A 23,957-nucleotide genomic window follows, 5' to 3' on the forward strand; every position below is an offset into this window, starting at 1 on the left:
CCAATGTTGTGAAACTTGTCAGACTGCCTTTTTTTAATTAGATTTTTATGGACAGCTGTAGGAGTGAGCAGAGAACTCTCTGCACAGAATCAAGAAAATGCTCGGTTGAGATCGCGAGGGGGGAGAAACGCGTTCTTGGTTCTTTGATGATTAATCATGCAGCTCTATCATGCAGTTTTGAGTTTGTTGTGAAAGAAATGTTTACACTTAAAGTGGTTATAAACCCTTTTATATACCCAGTGAAGTGACTGGCCTTCAGTGATGCACAGAGATGAAACCAGTCCTCCTACATAAGTTGTACCTGTTTATCTGCAGCCATCTCTGGTGAAGATTATGTGGTGCAAGACTTGGCGACTGCACAAGTCTGTATGGAATAGTAAGTTTAATAAATATCTATGTCCTACTTGTGATTCTGTTACTGGTGACAAAGAGCCATCAACAGGATTGCCATAGAGAACCAAGAATTTTTACCTATTTCTCTACCTCGCTGCCTGGACCAGTGAGGTGGCATTTCCTCATTGACCAAGTACATTCTTCAGTGCTTCTGTCAGAAGGGAGGTGATGTTGTAACAGGTTCGTATTTCCCTTTCTTCTAAGTAGCAAGCTTGTCATTGGTGAGGAGTCACCAACTACAGGCCTGCAAATATGACATGGCTGTTAGTGCCTTATTAAAGCAGAGTTCCACCGACAAAAAGTGTGGCTGCTGTCTTTTAATAATCAGACACTTACCTGTCCCATGGTACAGTGATACGGGTGCATGAAGCCCCGCTCCTTTCCGCGGCACTGGCATTCTAACTGTGGGCGCCCACTGCGCATGCATGAGCCATGCTGCGCATGGCCGGGAAATCTTGTGGGACCTGTGACATGTCCCAGAAGATTGCAGGGACTGGGGAGGAAGTGGGAGCTGGGTGCCTCTAAAAACGGGGTGCCTCTAAAAACGGGGTACCCCCCCCAGAAGAAAAATGAATGCCAAATGTGGCATGCTGGGGGGTCACCAACACTTAAAGCGGAAGTTTCATTCTTGGGTGGGAATCTGCTTTAAGTTCTTGGTGACCCTTTTCTTTTTTTTGTCAGAAGATCTTTGAGATTTCTCTTGCAGTGTGTTCTTTGGCTACTTGTTTGCTTCAAATGTCTCCTGCTCAATGTAATGGAAGCAGAAAAATTGGTTTTCAAGTGTAAAAAAATAAAGGCTTCTGGCATTTGGTACAGTATAAAAACAATCTAACAAATGCCAGAAAGTGTTTATAGAAGTTTGTTAGGCAGGTACAATCGGTGAATGCATGGCCTTCTAGAAAAAGTACTTGGAGAAACATGACGTTGTGTTGGTTCAGTGCCTCAAAGTGTAGAAGTACAGAAGAAGTACAGGATCAGAATGACAGCTGATGGCAGGCTACTCGTATTTACAGAACATAATATATCAAAAGTGGTGGTAGTAATGTTTGAAATTTTTTTTTAAACTTGGAATTACAACATTGTATTATACAGTTAGAAGCTTAAGACCCCCACTAAAATACAAAATGCATTTAGCCATAAATATACAGTTTGGCTAATCTTCTGAGTATTTTCCATATAGTATGATGTGGTCATTTCAACCACCCAGTGGGGAGGTTCTCTTTAACTTGCCCGGTTACTTGGTCACACGTATTCTGAGCAGCTTGACATCCTTGGTCAATTACTGTCAAAGAAAAATAAACGTTAAAAAGATAATCATATATATATATATATGTTATAGCAAAACTACAGGACATTCTAAATACCATTGCATTTTCAAAGAGCACTTCGATTGCCAAGCTACTATTCCATATTCAGATGCCCAATGATTTGTGTCTATTGAAAGCAGCGCACTATACAGGGAGAGCCCAATTCCATTGAAGGATCCACTCACAAGTGCCCAGGCTCAGTGTGTCCATTCACACCACAACAGGATAGGCTACGACTAAGGCTCTCGCCGAAACGCATCAACTTCTTTGTTTTATGTTCACTCTTATGTAGTCAATAAATACGGATTACAGTGCCGCCAGCTCCATCTTTCTGCATATCAGTGATGTGTACTTGTAGCAAGCTTCATCTTTTGCCTGGTAGAAAGCTTTGGAGTTGCTAGGGTACTATTGTGTCTTCACAGACAAATCTTTTCCAAAAACTCATTCCAGTATTTGGATCCTGTTTTAAACGTAAACCACTTAATCTAGTGTGTATATATATATATATATATATATATATATATATATATATATATAAATATATAAACAAAAAATATTCTCTATTCTCTCCATTCACTAGAAGCCCTTAAGTCTGGCGGCACTCCGAAATGCAGATCTTCGCTTTTGTAGAGAAAAGGGTTTCGGTACATGGCTCCTCCCCCCTGAAATCGCAGGTGAAATTAGGATGAAGGCCGGATTCACACCTATGCATTTTTAGTGCTTTTTGAATTTTGCAGATTTTCACTACAGTCCATTTAACATGGTTTCCTATGGAACACGTATTGTAGTGCAAACCTGCAAAAAGCACTAAAAATGCATAGGCGTGAATCCAGCCTAACATGCGGGAGTGAAATTGCGTGAGCTTCATTCCCGCAGCTCAGTGTGAACCTAGGCTAAAGGATAAGTTCACCTTTTTTTAACAAAAATAAATAAATAATAAAAGCACATCTTTTTGCAGGTAAAAAAAAAAAATGGGCATCTATTATTTTTTAAATTAAGAGCTTGGAATGCATTGCACCCACGATCAGCAGTTATGCTATGCAGGGCTCTTGCAGACCGTGTATAAGCTGTTTGGTTGTACATTGTAAGGCCAAGCAGTTGCACATTAACAGGAAGCATCATAGAACTGCCACAGCGATCAATAGTGATGTTGTGGTTCATTGAGAGACGGTGGTTTTTAATTCACAGAACCCTGTGAATGAGTGACGCGGGCAGGGAAAGTGACGCAGTCGGGCGGGCGAAGCAGATTCTGATGGAGCGGGGGGGGGAGAAGATCCCCCGCTACCCTTGGCATCGGGGAGGTGCGGGGGTCGGTGGATTTATAACGTATATGGGTGTAACGTGTTACAAAAGGTAAACATATCCTTTTAAGCTACCAGTATAAGGAGCGAAATTCAGCAGGGACCAGCCAAATTTAGATCCATGTGTTGGCACTGTGGTTGAACAGAAGTTGATCTACTTCTGTACGGCCACTGTGTCAGATTTTCAATGCTCGATCATACCCTGCAGCGCTGATCTGTGTATTCTGACGATGGGGGAAGTCTACCTGCTGTCAGAATACAGTGACTCTGCAGGGAGGACCCCCCCCCCCATCCACCTTTGAATATAGTCAGTATTTTCGCTTGATACTCATCCACTCAGTCCTAATAGGAGTGGAGCTCAGTGGCAAGGACCAGCATATGAAAAGAACGGAACTGTACCAAGAAGGGGGGGGGGGTACAGTTCAAAGTACCACACAATTGAGCCAAACCATTGCCTTATAGCAGGGATCCTCAAACTACGGCCCTCCAGCTCTTGCGAAACTACACATCCCATGAGGCATTGTAAAACTCTGACATTCATAGACATGATCGAAATTGTAGTTCCTGAACAACTGGAGGGCCATAGTTTGAAGTAGGGTTGCCACCTTTTGTTCAAGTCAAACCCGAACACTTTAGCGGAGCACGCCAATTTTTTTTTTTTATAGTATAAACTATACATATATTTTGCTATTAAATGACATTTCTAATCATATGAAGTTAATAACAAGAGTCCCCCTTTACATCAGAGCCCACAGAGTTCCCCTTTTTACAGCTGAACTCACTGAGTTTCCTTTCACTGTAAGGGGGGACTCTGCAGCCTCTGATGTAAGGGAGAACTCTTGGGACTCTTACATAAGGGATGCTCTGGGAACCCTGATTTACCTTAGTGTACTCACTCAGAGGCAGGAGAGAGAAGGGGGGAGACTTCAGTCACAGACAGGGATGGATGGTGAGCTCACTCACCCCTTGGCAGTCAGCATCTCTCATCCAGATGTATCTGAGGCTGCTGAATTCAAATTTTTCTGGCCCCAACTTTCCTTTTCTGAGGCACAGCACCGGGGATTGGGGTGTGAGCAGACTCTGAGGGGTAGGGGTGGGGGGAAGAGGTGCTGATCGAGCCCTCTCTCCTCTCCCATCTGTGTGTGTGTTTCGGGGGGGGGGTTAGTGTTGGCTTTGAGCAGTGTGAAAGAGTGTAACAGACACTTTCAGCTTAGACAACTGCAGCCAGCAACCCTGCTGGGAAGCCATAGTCCAGTCTAAAAAATGTGTCCAGGTTTCATGCAGTCTGAAACCCGGACGCATGATTCCAAACCCGAACTGTCTGGGTGAATCCTGGACAGGTGGCAACCCTAGTTTGAAGACCCATGGCTTATAGGAACATGGTGGATGCCACTATCACCTCCCTTCTTCCTGGCTACTGTCATGACCCGCTGTCTTCAGTACAGCCTAAATCTGGCCATACATTATACAATTTTCTGGTTCAATTTTCTTTTGATTTACCTTCAACTATGTTGTGCAAGGGCCTGCCTGATTGCATACAAATTGAAAGTATTTAGGTTTGACCTGACATGGTTTTGGAAAATTGTAATAATGTATGAGGCTTACTTATGCAGGCCATACACGGTCGAATTTCGAACTAATTTTCTTTTCAAAATCAGAAAATTTTGTTTTTTTTGTGATCCGATGTTGCCACAATTGATTCGAAATTCGGCCGACCAAGCCTTCAATTTCACCTCATGTTGCTACAGAAAAGAATTTTCTTGTCCGGGAATCTTCTTTTCTCTCCGTAAATTTTCTTTTATCTCCGTACATTTTCTTTTCTTATTACGTTTCTCGCACGATTCTCCCATCATTGATTAGAAAATCATTTGTTTTTCTAAAAATTTCCAACATGTCCGATTCCTCAAATTTTATTTCCGCACGAAAATCGGCTGTTGCTGCAGCCCGCTAATGGTGCGAAATTCATACGAAAATTCTTAAGCCGCGTACACACGGGCGGACTGTCTGTCCAACTTAGTCCGCTGAAACACATTTCAGTGGACAGTCCGCTCGTGTGTGGGCTTCAGCGGACTTTTTCAGCAGACAGTCTGGCGGACTAAGTATTTCGGAATTTCCGTAATAATGTCCGTCCAACTTTGGTTTCAGCGGACAATCCGCTCTTGAGTAGGCAAGTTGGACGGACTAAGTATGGCGCATGCTCAGAAAGGATTTACACGGCCGAAGGTTGCATTGCAGTGTATTGGACGTCGTATTTCTAGTCCCGTCGTACGTGCTGTACACGTCATCGCGCAAGCTTTCAACGGACTGTCTGTTCATCGTGTGTGGTCAAGTCCGTTCATTCAAAAGTAGGACGGACTGTCCGTCGGATTGTCTGACGGACTTAGTTGGCCAGACAGTCCGCCCGTGTGTACGCGGCTTTAGATACGATTTTCGAAAGGAAAATCTTTCGAAATTCGAACCGTGTATGGCCGGCATAAGTCACTGACATGGAACAAGCATGCCACGAGAAAAAGACTAGTTAAAACCCTTATTATTTAAATGTTTGTGTCTTGTGAGATTTCCCTTTACATCCTGACCTGGAAACACAACAGAAATTGAGAGGAAATAATTTGGGAAATACCTAATTAGTTGTCCCCACTGAAAATATTAATTTCACCTCATGTTCTGGTGACAACTGGTAAAATGTTGGATTTTTCATAATTTTGTCTTGCTGACATTGGGCATGGTGAGATGGTGAACCTACCTAGCAGGGGTACAGCAATAAAAATTTAAGAGGATCTAATCCGTCCCTACTCTATCCAAAATAGAAAAAAATAACTTTTGGCTATGTGTATGCCTTAACTGCTTAAGGACCGCCTCCTGCACATATATGCGTCGGCAGAATGGCACGGCTGGCCGCAATCACGTACCTGTACTAGTAAAAAAAAAATATATATATATATATTAATAAAAATGCTATAAAACTATCCCCTATTTTGTAAACGCTATAACTTTTGCGCAAACCAATCAATAATCGCTTATTGCGATTTTTTTTTCTTTACCAAAAATATGTAGAAGAATACGTATCGGCCTAAACTGAGGAAAAAAAATGTTTTTTTATATATTTTTTTACGGATATTATTTATAGCAAGGTGATCAAATACCACCAAAAGAAAGCTCTATTTGTGGGAAATAAAGGACGCCAATTTTGTTTTGGAGCCACGTCGCACGACCGCGCAATTGTCAAAGCGACGCAGTGCCGAATCGCAAAAAGGGGCTTGGTCCTTTTGGCTGCAAATTGGTCTGGGGCTTAAGTGGTTAAAGAATATGTTTCCCCAGCATTTCATATTCCTGATGTGCCTGCTGTACAATGTACTTATCTGCAGAATTTTCCTGTTTTCTTTGTATTGCTTCCTTTGTGTGAAATCCCTGGCTAGTCCCTCTGCTTTCTTATTAAAAACTGACCGCACTAAGCAGAAGAGCACACCACGGTCAGTTCTCTAGTTATGCTGGGAATTCTGCCTGCTCTCCAATGATCAGACGTCCTGACACACCTTCCCTACACAGCCGTTCAGTGTAAAGCTGTTTCTCCTCCCCCAGCTCCTATGCAGCTGAGAACAGAGGATATGTGATTATATGTATACACAAATGTTTTGCCTTTCATTTCTACTTTAAACTGAATGGGTTGTTTAACAAGGTGAGGTTTTCCCCAGTTTAGGCCAGAGGGTTAATCATGACAGCCTGGCAGCTATCATAGGAGCAAACCTACAATGCCAACCTGTTTCTTTTTTAAGAAGGGGTTGCTTTTTGTGTCGTTAAAATCCCAGACAACTGCCTGAGACATATTTACAAAGATGTGCCCCAGGTTTTTTTTTCCTTTTTAATTTCTTTTCTTTTAGAACATGTGAGGGATAGCTGGCACAATCCTGGCAGCGTGGCAATCGGTGAAAATAAAAAACTATTTTCTTGCACAGTCTGTACAACCTCAGTAGATCATAAACATTAAATCTTACATAAGATACAGTGGCAGTTAGAAAAATTCAGCTTTTTTAAAAAAAAAAGTGAAAAGCCTTAATACTTTTCCAGTTTCCAGTACTAAAACTGAATGCACTATAAATGTAATCATTTCATTATTTTCATTCTGCACATGTACAATATAATGTGAACAGCAAAGAAATCAGGCGTTCATACCATACATGTGTGGTGGTGTGCAGAAAAATTCAGCTCGGCAGACATGGTGTGAACAAGCACCTAGATCCAACATTTATTTTATACAAATCACATATAGGGGATGTTTATAATGTTTTTTTGTTTTTAAATGTTTCAAATAAAGCTTTAATATTTCCTATTCATTTCTGGCCACCAGTTGGAGCTCCAGGCTCATTTTTCCATGTTTACAGGAGTTGAATGTAGCTTAGATTTACACACAACAGGAATCGGGATTAACTCCTCTATCTCCTTGCCTTGTTCATGGAGATTCAGTTTGAGGAGAAACATTCTCCTTAGCATTATACGTTTTCTATGTCACACCAGTGTCCTGGGTATAATTTTTTTTTTTTATATAATAAATAAAAATTGTATGTAAAAAGTTTCCTGGAGATAGAGTTGTAGGTGATAATGAGAGAAAATTCTGGATAGGTGGAGAGCCAGGAAAAAAGAGTTTTGGAGACCTAGAGAGTGAAATTTTTTGAGGAGTGATCCCCTGTACGAAAAGTTTAAAGAGGAAGTAAACCCTGATGGGTTTTACTTCCTCTTTTGCTCACTGCTGCAGCCTGCAAATGAAAAGCATAATGGGCTAGTATGCATCACTTACCTGAAAAAGAATCCAGCGATGTCCCCCGTGTGGGCAGTGTCCATCTTCTGGCCCTCTTCCTTCTGGGCTGCGGACTCTGCAGCCGCATGACGTCACTCCCACACATGCGCACGGGAGCCGCAACTAACGGCACAGGCTAGGGAAGAAACGGCACTTAGTTTCGTTTCTTCCCCGCGCCTGCGCCATAGGAATTTTCGGCAGACTACAAGTGAAATATCTCATAAACGGCACATGTTTAAGAGATATTTCCACTACCTATAGGTAAGCCTTATTCTAAGCTTGCCTATAGGTAGAAGTCCAAAAAGTGGGTTTACAACCACTTTAAGAGCATGCATATGGAGTAGTGGCCACTGGTTTTAACAGTTAGTAAGTTGGTAGTGTGTTTTAGAAAGTGCAGCTTTGTGGGCAAAAGCAAGACTGTAAGGCCCCTTTCACACGGGCTGTCCGATCAGGTCCGCCAGTCAGTTTTTTAGGCGGACCTGATTGAACCCGCCATTTACCACTATGGAGCAGCTCATGTCAGTGGTGATATTTCCGCTGACACCCGCCACTATCCGACCTGATCCTGTCCACCAAATCCAGACGGATGGTGGTCCTATTTTCTATCCGCCGATCGGATATGATCGGGAAAAAACTGATAGGCGGTCTGTTTCTGTCTCCCCATAGAGGAGAGCGGGACTGGGTCCATCTCCACTCTAGACAATGAGCGGAGATTAGAGTTGCCACCTCATCCCTTTAAACCCGAACACATATTAATTACAGAGGTTCTGCGGGTGATTAAGGTGGTAATTAAAATCTGTGCCTTACCTGCATTAAATTAGCCTCAGAACCTGTGTAACTCATATGTGTTTGGGTTTAAAGGGATGAGAATGCAACCCGAGCGGAGATCAGCGGAGTGATCCCCCCCGCTAAGCAAGTGCAGTCCCCCAAATGGAGGCGCCCATGTGAAAGTGGCCTTAAAGGTGTTGAGAAGTTTGAGTGAGATAGTAGCTCAGACAGATGTAGATTGGAGGTTGTAGTAAACTTACCATTTTGACCAGCTTCCTTTCCCTTGTCAACACAGGCCTGGATTACCTGTTCTCCTTGTTTAGCTGAAAAACAGAAACAATGAATTCAATATTTAGATTCTACGTTGTTTAATTACTAAAGTAGACCTATCATGGACAAAATATGGGAGCTTCAATAGTTCAGAGTCACTGAGCGGGAACAAGCATGCAGCAATTCAAAGAAAAGGCAGTTTTCCTTTTTCCCATTTCATGTAAGGCTGGCCATACATTATACAATTTTCTTGTACAACTTTCCTTTTAGCTTTACCAAAACCATATACTATGAGGTCAAACCTCAACACTTTCAGTTTATATGCAATCAGGCAGGTCCTTGCACTACATACCCTGTTTCCCTGAAAATAAGACCTAGAGTGATTTGTCGGTGATGGCTGCAACATAAGCCCTACCCCCAAATAAGCCCTACCTACGCTTATATGCTTATCTCTCTTTGTGCTAGGAGAGCGCCCCCAGCACAGAGACCATGGACTCACCGAGACCCCCGGGTCCCATACTAACGATCGGGACCCGGAACGCCCAATTCCCGGTCACCTGATTGCTGTGGTAGCCTTTGGCTTTGGTAGTAACAAGAAATATACAGCTACATTTAAAAAAACTTTTTTATTTTTTTTACTATTTTGAGCCACTTTGATTAATACCAAAAAAGATCAGGAGATCTCCATAACCAGAAAGCCCAGTTTGTCCTGAAATAAAACCAAGGTATAATCCTCCTGAATGCACAAAGTAGTTATGATGCATCCGCTTTTATTAACACATGTCAAACTTGCAAAATTTGTGCTTGGGCATTAAGATTTAACTCTTAATTCTCGTACATATGATTGGATTGTTGGCCAACAGAGTGTCAGACTTTTGTCCGAAAGGCATGTGCCTGGATTTGGTCTTGCATACAAATGGCACACAATTGTTGGCCAACAAACATGAACGTATTGACGTACTATGTGGAATTTCAGCTCTTGAGCGCCACCCTTTGGGCACCTTCTGCTAATGTTGTGTTTGGTGAGCATTGATTCCAAGCATGCGTTTGTGCTTTTGGACTTTTATGTGACGGACTTGTGTACACACGATATGAAAATCTGACATCAGACCGCTGTCCGCCGTAAATTTACTAGCCTGCCATCCAACATCTGTTGGCCAAAAGTTGGACAACAATTGTCTGATAAAGCATACTAATGGTCGGATTTTAGGCAAACAGTCTGTCATCACACAATTCCCTGCCGAAAAGCCGATCGTGTGTAGAAGGCTTTAGGTGTAAGCCCTTGTACACACGGTCGGACATTCTGACAACATAATCCGTCGGATTTTGTCCGACGGATTTTGTCCGAAACTGGTGTTGCATACACACGGTCGTACAAAGTTGTCAGAAAACCCGATCGTACATAACGTGATGACGTTATTTCGTTAGGACGGGACTACGTTCAGGCTAGTAGCCAATAGCTTTGGTCTAAGAATTTGATCTGAGCATGCGTGGCACTTTGTCTGATTGTGTGTAGAGAATTCCGATCGGACTTCCGATCGGATCATGTTGTCGGAACGTTTTATAGCCCAGCTCTAAAACTTTGTCCGTCGGATATTCCGTGGGAAACAGTCCGATGGAGCCCACATACAGTCAGATTATCCGACAACACGGTCCGATTGGACATTTTGCCGTCGGAATGTCCGACCGAGTGTACAAGGGCTAAAGGAGAATGTAGAGAATACATTAACCCTTTAAAGTCCACATTTTTAAATGAGTTAGCGTGACTCAAAATGCGCGCTACCAAACGGTGGAGCAGAACGTTAAGGGGTTAAGCTAAAAACCTTCTGCCTTTGCCACCACTTCAAATAACAGAGCACATCTGGCTGCACCATTACAACAATTTAAGAGTGGGGATTCACCTTCTCATAAATGTGAGTTCTTTACTGTTTGTCTTTAAAGTGACCCAGTGTAAGATCATTAGCAATGTACATTGCAAAAGAAGAACCTTTAGGGCCTGTGCCGGCAGGCTTTTATGCACGTTGAAGGGTTTTGCATTACCCTACAATGCAATATTCCCTTTTAACAGGTGGGATGCAAATACACCTGTTAATGAATTTTGAATGATCTCAGAATGCATCACAAATCGATGCCATTGACACAAGCCCAAAGCCTATGGACACGAGCCCTAATACCTGTATGGTGGCTGAAGTGTTGAAACTTTGCACTTTTGAAGAGTTCCAGAAGACAAAACTAGCTTATGTTTCTGGGTGCATGGAATAGCATGTTCCCGACTGGGAGCTGTGGTTCCTCAAAATGACCGGTCCATCACCACCACCCATAAAGATGTCGAGGGATTAGGGTTGTCACCTGTCCAGGATTCACCCGGACAGTTCGGGTTTGGAACCATGCGTCCAGGTTTCAGACTGCCTGAAACCCGGACACATTATTCAGACTGGACCATGGCTTCCCAGCAGGGTTACCGGCTGCAGTTATCTAAGCTGAGAGTGTCTGTTACACCCTCTTTCACACTGCCTAAAGCCAGTACTCCCCCCCCCCCCCCCCCGAAACACACACACAGACAGGAGAGGAGAGAGGGCTTGATCTGTATCTCTTACTCTCTTAATTAGAAGTCCAGCAGCCTCAGATACATCTGGGTGAGAGGTGCTGACTGCCAAGGGGTGAGTGAGCTCACCATCCATCCCTGTCTGTCACTGAAGTCTTCCCCCTTCTCTCTCCTGCCTCTGAGAGAGTACACTTATGTAAATCAGGGTTCTCGGAGCACCCTTTACATCAGAGTTCCCCTTTACACCAAAGGGCACAGTGTTCCTTCTTACATCAAATCCTCTCCGTACATCAGAGTTCTTAGTGTTCCCCCTTAAATCAGGGTTCCCAGAGCATCCCTTATGTTAGAGTCCCCAGAGTTCTCCCTTACATCAAAGTCTGCAGAGTCTCCCCTTACAGTGAAAGGGAACTCTGCAAGTTCAGATGTAAAAGGGGAACTCTTGTTATTAATGTCATAAGATTAGAAATGTTATTTAATAGCAAAATATATCTATAGTTTATACTATAAAAAAAAAAAAAAAAATGCTGTGCGCCGATAAAGTGTTCGGGTTTGACTTGAAGAAAAGGTGGCAACCCTAAGAGGGATGGTTGCAGGGTATTTCTGCAAGTATTGTTTCTATTCCCTGACAGGGTTGCTTTAAGTCAAAGCTAGAATGACCCCAGGCCTGTACTGGCCATCGGGACTACCGGGAGTTTCCCGGTGGGCCGATTGGCTCAGTGGGCCGGTTGTCAGACAGTGTGGTATGTGTTTGAATCACTACACTCTCCCTGGACTCTCCATGTCTGTCCTGTGTTACAATAAGGCTGGCGGCGGCGGCAGCTCAGCTCCTGCACTCGGCACACAAGCACCACCCCCTCGTGACGCTGCCATTTACTCCCATAACATTACAGGCTGCCTCCTTGTCCCGGCGCCATGACGTCACTCACGGCCGGAGGGCGGAGGCAGCCCGGGGACGTGGGAGGAGCCGGAGCATAGTAAGCTGCTGCCCAAGCTTAGCTGCTTGTGACTGCAACCAAGAGGAGCCAGCGCTGCCGAGGAGGAACCTGAAAATTCCTTGCAGCAAGTCCACTCACCCAGACAGCAGCACAGACAGGGTCAGGGGACAAAGAAAAGTCGATCAGTGTAATTCAAGTAAGCACTAAATAATAAGCTAATCGGATGCTATATGGGATGCAGGCTGCATGGCAGCATGATTAATAATAAATTGAGAGTCTGACTGTTAATGTTAGTGTCTGTGATTTCTGTAATATACAGCATGGTGGGGGGAGGGGGGAGGGGTAAATGTACTGCCACTGGCCATGGTAACTGATGAATAATTTATTGGCACTGGTCACGGTAACTGATGAATAATTTAATGGCACTGGTCACGGTAACTGATGAATAGTTTAATGGCACTGGTCACGGTAACTGATGAATAATTTAATGGCACTGGTCACGGTAACTGATGAATAATTTAATGGCACTGGTCATGGTAACTGGTGAATAATTTAATGGCACTGGTCACGGTAACTGATGAATAGTTTAATGGCACTGGTCACGGTAACTGATGAATAATTTAATGGCACTGGTCACGGTAACTGATGAATAATTTAATGGCACTGGTCACGGTAACTGATGAATAATTTAATGGCACTGGCCATGGTAACTGATGAATAATTTAATGGCACTGGCCACGGTAACTGATGAATAATTTAATGGCACTGGCCATGGTAACTGATGAATAGTTTAATGGCACTGGTCACGGTAACTGATGAATAATTTAATGGCACTGGTCACGGTAACTGATGAATAATTTAATGGCACTGGTCATGGTAACTGGTGAATAATTTAATGGCACTGGTCACGGTAACTGATGAATAGTTTAATGGCACTGGTCACGGTAACTGATGAATAATTTAATGGCACTGGTCACGGTAACTGATGAATAATTTAATGGCACTGGTCACGGTAACTGATGAATAATTTAATGGCACTGGCCATGGTAACTGATGAATAATTTAATGGCACTGGCCACGGTAACTGATGAATAATTTAATGGCACTGGCCATGGTAACTGATGAATAATTTAATGGCACTGGTCACGGTAACTGATGAATAATTTAATGGCACTGGTCACGGTAACTGATGAATAATTTAATGGCACTGGTCACGGTAACTGATGAATAGTTTAATGGCTCTGGCCACGGTAACTGATGAATAATTTAATGGCACTGGTCATGGTAACTGATGAATAATTTATTGGCACTGGTCACGGTAACTGATGAATAGTTTAATGGCACTGGCCACGGTAACTGATGAATAATTTAATGGCACTGGCCACGGTAACTGATAAATAATTTAATGGCACTGGCCACGATAACTGATGAATAATTTTATCTTATTTTTTTACGCAATTGTGTATAGTTTACATACTGTTTTTGTGTGTGTTTGCAAAATTAAAGTGGGCCAGTCTGAATGAAGTCCAGGGCCAAATTTCTGTCCCAGTCCAGCCCTGAATGACCCTGGATTGTTTCTAATTTTCTATACAAAATGTACATGCTTTTTTGAAATTTCCTATTGGGACACACCAGGCCCTTTCTACAGTGATATTTAAATGGCATTTACAGATGGTGAGCAATCCTTTTAAAATGAGAAGTGTAAATGCCCGTACACGATCTGACTTTTTGACAACAAACATGCAAATTGGCTGTTTTGGAGCAACATCCGACCGTGTGTACGACTAAAGCCCCATACACACTATCAGATTTTCTGCTGATTTTTTTTCCTTCAGATTTACCAAAACCACATAATATGAGGTTAAACCTTAGGAGTTTCAATGTGTATGTAATCAGGCAGGCCCTTCTACTACATGGTTTTGGTAAATCTGAAGACAAACATCAGTAGAAAATCTGATAGTGTGTATGGGGCTTTAGTCCGAGGGAGCAAAGTCTGAACGTATGTACACAAAACCATCGGACTTTTGTACAAAGTACAAACACGCATGCTCAGAACCAATGCAAAAGATCAGACAACAATACAGAAGTTGACCAAAGGTGGCGCTGGAGTCATTGAACGTCCTCTTTTGAAGTGTCATCAGTACGTTGAAACGTCACTACGTTCGTGTTTGTTGCCTAAAAAGTCTGATTGTGTGTATGCAATACAAAACTTACGGCCAACGCCCTTTGTACAAAAATCAACGAAAGTTTGTACAAGGTCCGATCGTGTGTATGAGGCTTTAGGCTCTGTCTATGTGAATCACATAAACATGTGAATCAGACCAGCTTTCAATGGAGCCTGTTCACACATGCCCGGGGCAGCTGTGGTCCGTTTCTGAAAAGGGTCCTGTGCGAATTTAGGTCTGGTTTAGGTGTGACTTCAAGTATAAATTCTCACCTGAACTGGTGAACAAAACCGGACTCCAGACTGCAAACCGCATCCAGACATGTGTGAACCCAGCCTTAAGGGAATAAACGTTCCAAACTTCTTATAACTATAGCGTTGGTATCTTCTATTTCAGGAATAGTAAATGTCAGATGCCAAAAATATTATTTTGACACTTTTCTTTGACAGGTATGCTGCTTCTGGTAACCTTATGGCCCCTTTCACACTGGGGTGGGAGTGGCGTCGGCAGTAAAACAGCGCTTTACTGTCGTTTTAGCGGCGGTATTCGGCCAACGGTTTTACTCCCCGCTAGCGGCCGAGAAAGGGTTAAAACCACCGCAAAGAACTGCTGCAGCAGCACTTTGCCGGTGGTATAGCCGCACTGCCCCATTGATTTCAAAGGGAAGGAGCGGTGTGTACACCGCTCCTTTACCGCTCCAAAGATGCTCTTAGCAGGACTTTTTTTTACTGTCCTGCCAACGCACCGCTCCAAGGTGAAGCCCTCAGGGCTTTCACACTGGAGACACAGCAGCGACTCTTTCAGGGCACTTTGCAGGCGCTATTTTTATCACTGTAGCGCCTGCAAAGCACCCCAGTGTGAAAGGAGTCTAAAGTACTTACCTTCCAGGAAAACTGTAGGATACTGCTCTGGACAGCAGGGAAGGTGGGGGGAGAGGGTTGCACCAGCAAGTCTCAGAGATGACAAAGTAGAACTGTTTTCTTACTACCTCTGCTTATTAGGCTCCGTTCACACCTAGGTGTTTTTGGGTGATTTTTTTCTGCTCTAAGCCTCAGCTCTAAAAACGCCCAAGACAAATCCCTTTCATTTCCGTGGCCCCTGTTTCATAGTTGCCAACATTGTAAAAAAAAAATCCAGGACACTTTTTTTGGCTGTAGGCGGAGTTGTATTATAATTAGGGGCGGGGCATGTGGTTATAAGCGTGGCATAGGAAAAGGCAAAAATGTGGCGTGGTTTACGTAAAATAGCGGGTCTGGTTTACATGGGCGTGGCTCAAAGGGGTGTGGTTAGAGTCTGAGATGAATGCGGGAAGAGGGGGGGGGGAGGGATAGAGGGACAGCAGCCCCAGATCCTACACCACAATAGCAATATCGTATATTGGTTGGTTTGCGCAAAAGTTATAGTGTCTACAAAATAGGGGATAGATTTATGGCATTTTTATTATTATTATTTTTTACTAGTTATGGCGAAGATCAGTAATTTTTATCGGGACTGTGGAATTATGGCGGACACATCGGACACTTTTGACACATTTTTTTTAAACCATTGACAATTATACAGCGATCAAGGGGTTAACTGTTCCCTGTGTGTGATTCTAAATGTGGGGGGTGGGACTGTCTAGAAGGAGAGATATCGGTGATCATACTTCGTATGAACACCGATCTCTCTCCTTCGTATGAACACCGATCTGTCTCTACTCCCCTGAGAGAGCCAGTTTACACATACAAATGCCAGTTCTGTCACGAGCGATTGTAGTAGCCCAGCAGTCATCGCAATTGCATCAGCTCCGGGTGCACGCCTCTAGTGGCCAAAAGGCAAAGTGATGTAAGGTAATCCAAATATCCAAAAATCTACATCTTTTTACAAACCGTAAAAGATACAATATAAAAATTATATCTAAAAACATCATAAGTGGTGCCATATATAATATATCATTGGACAGGTAAGAAGAATGTTACAATGTAAGAAATATTATTTGCTTCTGTCCGCATATAATTAAATAAGGTGTACAGGATTAACGCATTTGGCTAACACTGCAAATCACATTGATCCTGTACTTCTTTTTCTTTCCATCTGGACAGAAATGCCAAGTCAGCAGGAAACCATACTGGGTCTAAGTAGGTACACTATATTACCAAAAGTATTGGGACACTTTTACACACACACACACACACAAACTTTAATGACATCCCAGCCTTAGTCTATAGGGTTCAATATTGAGTTGGCCCACCCTTTGCAGCTATAACAGCTTCAAACCTTCTGGGAATGGTTGTCCACAAGGTTTAGGAGTGTGTCTATGGGAATGTTTGACCATTCTACCAGAAGCGCATTTGTGTGGTCAGGCACTGATGTTAGATGAGAAGGAAGGATAATTCATCCCAAAGGGTGTTCTATTGGGTTGAGATCAGGACTCTGCACAGGCCAGTCAAGTTCCACCTCCCCAAACTCATCCATGTCTTTATGGACCTTGCTTTGTGCACTGGTGTGCAGTCATGTTGAATCGGAAGAGGCCATCCCCAAACTGTTCCCACAAAGTTGGGAGCATGAAATTGTCTTGGCAGGCTTACGCCTTAAGAGTTCCATTCACTAGAACTAAGAGGCCAAGCCCAACCCCTGAAAAACAACCCCACACCCTAAGCCCCCCTCCACCAAATGATTTGAACCAGTACACAAAGCAAAATCCATAAAGACATGGATGAGCGAGTTTGGGGTGGAGGAAATTGACTGGCCTACACAGTCCTGACCTCAACCTGATAGAACACCTTTGGGGTGAATTAGAGCAGAGACTGCGAGCCAGGGCCTCCCATTCAACATCAGTGCCTGACCTCACCAATGCACTTCTGGAAGAATGGTCAAAAATTCCCATAGACACACTTCTAAACCTTGTGGACAGCCTTTCCAGAAGAGTTTAAGCAGTTATATCTGCAAAGGGCGGGCCAACTCACTATTGAACCCTACGGACTAAGGCTGGGATGCCATTAAAGTTCATTTTTGGCAATATAATGTATGCCAATGCTCAATTTGAAAGCAGAATTTGAAACAGAAAAACTTAGTGTAAAATATCTCTAAATAAATCTGTGCTTTTCCCATGCAGTACAAAGAAAAAAAAAAGGCTCACTTTAAAGCTGGTCTATTCCCAGGCTGCCCTCTCTTCCCTCCCCCGCTGCACTAGTTCCCCCCATGATTGTGTTGCAGAATATGGCAGGAGGTGATTGTTCACTGTCGAGCAATCTTTGCACATAGGTAAGTTGAATTTATGTATTTATTTTAGTTATTTATATAACGCAGACAATTTATGTAGTGCTGTACATACTGTACATTCCTCCCTTCCTGCCCTCAAGGAACATACAAGAATAACATGCTGTTTTTTTTTGTACAAAAAAATAATTTACGAGTTTCTGCTTTTTTTTTTTTTTTTTTTTTTTTTTTTTTTTTTTTTTAAATCTCAAAATATTTCAAATTGTAATTTCCAATTGCTTGTCTTTATACCAGTAATTACATCTATTCACAATACAATGTGATAATTCTATTTTTCTTTTTCGTTCCAAGCAGTAGTAGTGTGTAGCCATTACTACTTCCAATAGAAGGGATTCTTGCAAAGCATCATACAGTAAATGAATGAGTGCCGTTCTTACTTGTTTCTTGGGTAGCTTCCTGGGCTTTCTTCTGTGCTTGACCTAAGAAGCTGGACATGATTGTGGAAGGTGGATTCTGGAAGTAGCAGATGTGGTTCCCTCTGATTTCGTTTGTTAAAGTCAATGCGTGTGTTCCTTTATATCCAAAGAGGGCACCACCCTATAACAGCTAGGTGCGATATTTATCACATAACACGCCTGCTCTATGAGCAATCATCCCCTCACATTGCTAATTAGAATCTTAGCTAAAAAGTAATCATGTCATACCAGCTTTGGCCCGAGGCCATTCATTACAAACGTGCTCTTCTCTGTTAGTAAGAAAGATTATTAACTACTTGCTTACTGGGCACTTACGAGAAATATAGGGAGGCAATAATTTTTACTGTTTTGTGTGTCACATCCAAAATTGTAAACCAAAAAATTGGGGGACCCCTAGTGGTGGACTTTTTAGGCACATGCAATAAATATCAAATTTGTGGAGTACGAAAAGATTTTTTATTAAATTATGTGCATGTGCCTAAAAAATCCACCACTAGGGTTCCCCCAATTTTTTGGTTTACTGGGCACTTAACTACTTCCCACCCAACCAATGTACATATACGGCCGGGTGGGAGCTGTCTCCTTCTGAATGGATGTTCAGGAACATCCTTCAGAAGGAGGGGGATCGCGCGCGCGCGTGTGCCCGCACAGCGGCGCGATCCCGATGCACTCATGTCACCCGGACACGGCGCATTTTGGATCAGCAGGAGGGCTCTGTGATTGGCCCTCCTGATCACATGACGGGCATGCCCAATCACAGCCATCATGTGATATAAACAAACAGCCGGTTCCTAGGCAATCGGCTCTCCTCTCCTCACACGGAAGTCGTCGATGAGGAGAGCGGATCGCTGCAGCCGGCTGATGATCAGTGAGTATGAGCTGTTTTTTTTACAGCTTTTTACTCACTGATCACCAGTCTAGTGTAAAACACACAAGTCCCCAAAACACACATGTCCCCAAATAATAAAAACACATGTCCCCCACATACGTCCCACTAAAATCACATGTCCCAATGATTATCTGCACACATATGTCCGTGATCACCTGCACACATCTGTACATGATCATTTGCGTACATATGTCCGTGATCATACAAACCAATTATTATACACTTAACAGGATTTTTTTTTACCAAAAACATGTAGCAGAATACATTTTGGCTTATTTATGACAAAATTCGATTTTATTGGATTCCTTTTAAAATAGAAAGAAGAAAATATTGTTTTGTTTTTTTTTCCAAATTTCCGCTCCTTTTTCTCTTATATCGCAAAAAATAAAAAAACAGAGTCGTGAATAAATACCACCAAAAGAAAGCTCTTTTTGTGCGAACAAAATGATAAAAATTTCATTTGGGTACAGTGTAGCATGACCGCGCAATTGTCACTGAAAGCGCTAGAGCGATGAAAGCTGAAAATTGGGCTGGGAAGGAAGGGGGCGAAAGTGCCCGGTATTGAAGTGGTTAAACTCCCCCTCCTTTCCAGACCAATTTTCAGCTTTCAGCGCTCTCACAATTTGAATGACAATTACTCAGCCATTCAACACTGTACCCAAATTATTTGTTTGTCCTTTTTTTCATACAAATAGATCTTTATTTTGATCGTATTTGATCACCTCTGGGTTTTTTATTTTTTGTGCTATAAATGAAAAAAGACTGAAAATGTGAAAAAACAAAACAAATTTTCCTAATTTCTGTGATAAATGTTGCAAATTAGTAATTTTTCTGCATACATTTTGGCCACAATTTATACTGCTATATATCTGTGGTAAAAATAACCAAAAATTTGTGGAAATTATTTGGTCTGTGTGAAAATTTTAGACTCTACAAGCTATGTTGCAAATCATAAAACAATTATCACATTTGATGCACTGGCGGTCTATCTCATTTCTTGAGACCCTAACAAGCCAGGAAAGTACAAATGTCCCCCCTCCCCCCCAAATAACCCTTTTTTTGGAAAGTAGACATTTCAAGGTATTTAGTAAGAGGCATAGTGAGTTATTTGAAGTTGTAATTTTTTGCCCCACAATTCTTTGCAAAATTATTTATTTATTTTTTTTTCACAAAATTGTCATTGTAATAGCTTATTTCTCTCACATGGCATGTGTTTACCACAAATGACACCCCAAAATACATTCTTCTACTATTCCTGAGTATGGCGATACCACATGTGTGTTACTTTCTCACTGCCTGGCCACATACAGAGGCCAAACATGCAGGGAGCACCATGACAATGGAAACACCCACAACGTATAATCTATGAGGCATAATGAGTCTTTTGAATGATTCATTTTTTTCCAGACGTTTTTGGAAAATGTGGAAAAAAAAACAAAGTTGTCCTTTTATATCTCCAACACATAGCATTTAGAAAAAGAGCAAAAATGACACCCCAAAATACATTCTGCTACTCCTCCTGAGTATGGCGATAACACATGTGTGAGACTTCTACATAGCCTGGCCGCATATAGAGTTCCAATATGCAAGGGACACATAGCATGCACATACCAAGAATTACACCCCAAAATACATTATGCTGAGCAAAGCGTAAACATAAGATTACCTGTGTTGTAGTAGCGCAGTTGTATACAGGAGGATAGCACTGGTCCAGGCAGCAGGCAGGGACTTAGTCAACAACGGCGAACACAATTGTCCAGGCAGCAGGCAGGGATACTGTCCATATAAAGTCCAGAGTCAGAGCAGGCAGAGATATTGTCAGCAGTGCCAAAAATATTGGTCCTGGTAGCAGGTAGGAACATGTGGTGTGGTCATTGCAACAGGCAGAGACATAATGGCAGTAAGTCCTACAGGCAGCAGGCAGAAGTAGGGCCTCATTCAGGACAGAATGGGGATAGGGGTAGAGGCTTCTCCCACCCAAATCTCTTTGAAGCCTCCGAGTCTCCAGACCCTAATTTAGTAAACAAAAAAATAGTTTTCTTCATTCAGAAAAACGATTCTGGAGCTCCTCACATATGTTAGACCCCTGCGTTGAATCCCTCTAGTTCAGTAGCAAGGTACAAGATCGGTCCATGAGGCAGGCAAAAAACATGGTCAAACAGTCCAAGGTCAGTTCCAGATCAGGCAGTGGTGTGTACAGAATCGTTAGGCAGAAGCATGGTAGAATAACAGTCCAGGGTTAGTTCCAGGTCAGGCAGAGGTATGTACAGAATGGGCAGACAGAAGCTTGGCATAAGAGTGGTCGAATAACAAGCCAGGGTCAGTTACAGAGCAGGCAGTGGCATAAGGGGTGTGAAGGTGTGTGACGGCAGGAATTGAGGATTACGTTTACCATACTTCACTAAGAATTTATTGCAGTATGGTAACAGCGAAAACATTCACCTATGAAGAAGCCTGGTTGGGAAGGATATTGTGCACAATAAAGGGATGTGTCTCTTCTGACTCCTCCACTGGTACACACCTTACATTTATTTATTTTTTACATCGTGGGTCTGTTGGTTTGGGAGGGATTTTATTGGAAAAGTGGCGTTCTGAGAGTCACCTGATCAGATATTTTCTGGTGGGCCGTTTGGGAATAAAAGGGCAGTGAAAACTTCCTCCTGGTAGCCAAGGAAGCGTTTGGGGTTGTGTAGTCTGGGCAATTAGGGGGTTGCAGCTGGGTGTCCTTCCCTTCGTACACTTTGAAGGCATATATGTACCCTGTGACTCAGTCACATAATTTGTATAGCTTCACCCCATAGCGGGTCATATGACCGGAAATTGAGGTCTGCGCTGTAGCCGTCATTCGGCTCCTTTGGCTCCTTTTGTTGTTAGGACACTGGTGGGTGTCGACTCTTTAAAGCAGAGTTCCACCCAAAAATGGAACTCCTGATTTTCGGAGCCTTCCCCGCTTCGGTGTCACGTTTGGCACCTTTTATGGGGCAGTGGGGAGCAGATACCTGTATAATCCAGGTATTTGTCCCAACTTCCAGGTATAGATCGATGCAGTATCCGTGGCTATCTACGCCATGTCTCTCCCCTCCTCTGTTCCCCCCTGCTGTCTTCTGGGAGACACACAGGTCAAAGAAGACAGCAGGGACCAGTGAGATCACGCAGAGGGACTCATGCATGCACAGTGGGGAACACAGCTGTAAAGCCACAAGCCTTCCCTTCCTGAGTCTCTTAACGAAGATGCCGGCACCTCCACCCGGAGCCAAGGAACGGGTCAGTTTCGAGTGAAGACATCACGGGCAGCATGGGCAGGTAAGTGCCCATATATTAACCACTTTCAGACCGGACCATTTTGCTGGTAAATGACCAGAGGTCTTTTTACACTTTGGCACTGCGCTGCTTTAACTGGTAATTGCGCGGTCATGCAATGTTGTACCCAAACAAAATTTGCGTCCTTTTCTTCCCACAAATAGAGCTTTCTTTTGATGGTATTTGATTGCCTCTGAGATTTTTATTTTTTGCGATATAAACGTAAAAAGACCGCAAATTTTGAAAAAAAATGATATTTTCTACTTTTTGTTATTAGAAAAATCCAATAAACTCAATTTTAGTCATACATTTAGGCCAAAATGTATTCAGCCACATGTCTTTGGTAAAAAAAAAGTCAATAACTGTATATTTATTGGTTTGCGCAAAAGTTGTCACATCTACAAACTAAGGTATGTTTTCTGGAATTTACGCAGCTTTTAGTTTACGACTGCCTATCTCATTTCTTGAGGTGCTAAAATGGCAGGGCAGTACAAAACCCCCCCAAATGACCCCATTTTGGAAAGTAGACCCCCTAAGGAAATTGATAAGTGGCATGTTGAGCCCATTGAATATTTTATTTTTTTGCCTCAAGCGATTGAATAATGACAAAAAAAAAATTATTTTTTTTTTTTTTTACACAAAGTTGTCACTAAATGATATATTGCTCACACATGCTATGGGCATATGTGAAATGACACCCCAAAATAAATTCTGCTGCTTCTCCTGAGTACAGGGATACCACATGTGTGGGACTTTTTGGGAGCTTAGCCGCGTACGGGGCCCCGAAAACCAAGCACCGCCTTCAGGCTTTCTAAGGGCGTAAATTTTTGATTTCACTTCTCACTACCTATTACAGTTTTGAAGGCCATAAAATGCCAAGATGGCACAAAACCCCCACAAATGACCCCATTTTAGAAAGTAGACACCCCAAGCTATTTGCTGAGAGGCATGTTGAGTCCATGGAATATTTTATATTTTGCCACAAGTTGCGGGAAAATTACAAACTTTAATTTTTTTTTATTTTTTTTTCACAAAGTTGTCACTAAATGATATATTGCTCACACATGCCATGGGCATATGTGAAATGACACCCCAAAATAAACCGCTGCAATGTGAACCCAGCCTTAGTGACACTGGCGACGGGGGGTGATCAGGGGGTTAAACCTTTATTAGGTAATAAATGGCGGGTGCCCTGAAACTATAAAAAAATAACTAACCAACCAGCGTCACCTGTAACAGTTATATGGTGATCACTGGTGAAAGGGTTAACTAGGGGGCAATCAGGGGGCTTTATGCGGTAGTATATGGGGGTCCCTGGCGCTATAAAAAGCTGCGGCGAACCTAAATACCTACCTGCCTAACTAGCGTCACCTGTGACACTAATACAGCGATCAGAAAAACGATCGCTTATTAGGCTGGGTTCACACTGGAGTGATGCGGGAACGCCACGAATCCGCGGCGGGTTCCCGCATCGCATGCCTCCCGGCGGCAGTTCACACTGCCCTATGCGAACTCCTGGGAGTGTCAGTGAAATGTTAATGACACCCCCAGATCAGTTCGCATATCGCAGTGCGATCTGCAAACTCGGATCGCATGGTGTGAACACCCATGCGATCCG

The 23,957-nt window shown here is 42.8% G+C and overlaps 1 long non-coding RNA gene across 1 annotated transcript; it reads right to left on the bottom strand.

The window, feature by feature from the left end:
• Window positions 1-1,433: 1,433 nt before the first annotated feature.
• On the bottom strand, window positions 1,434-18,276 carry LOC143930096 (uncharacterized). The gene is made up of 3 exons (XR_013262707.1): window positions 18,112-18,276; window positions 8,822-8,884; window positions 1,434-1,675 (listed from the first exon to the last, which is right to left on the bottom strand). It is a non-coding gene; the product is annotated as an uncharacterized LOC143930096 (long non-coding RNA).
• Between the last annotated feature and the right edge of the window lie 5,681 nt (window positions 18,277-23,957).

The sequence above is a fragment of the Lithobates pipiens genome, unplaced genomic scaffold, assembly GCF_037356315.1.
Source record: "Lithobates pipiens isolate NorthernLeopardFrog02 unplaced genomic scaffold, aLitPip1_a1.2 Scaffold_25, whole genome shotgun sequence".
Taxonomy (NCBI): domain Eukaryota; kingdom Metazoa; phylum Chordata; class Amphibia; order Anura; family Ranidae; genus Lithobates; species Lithobates pipiens.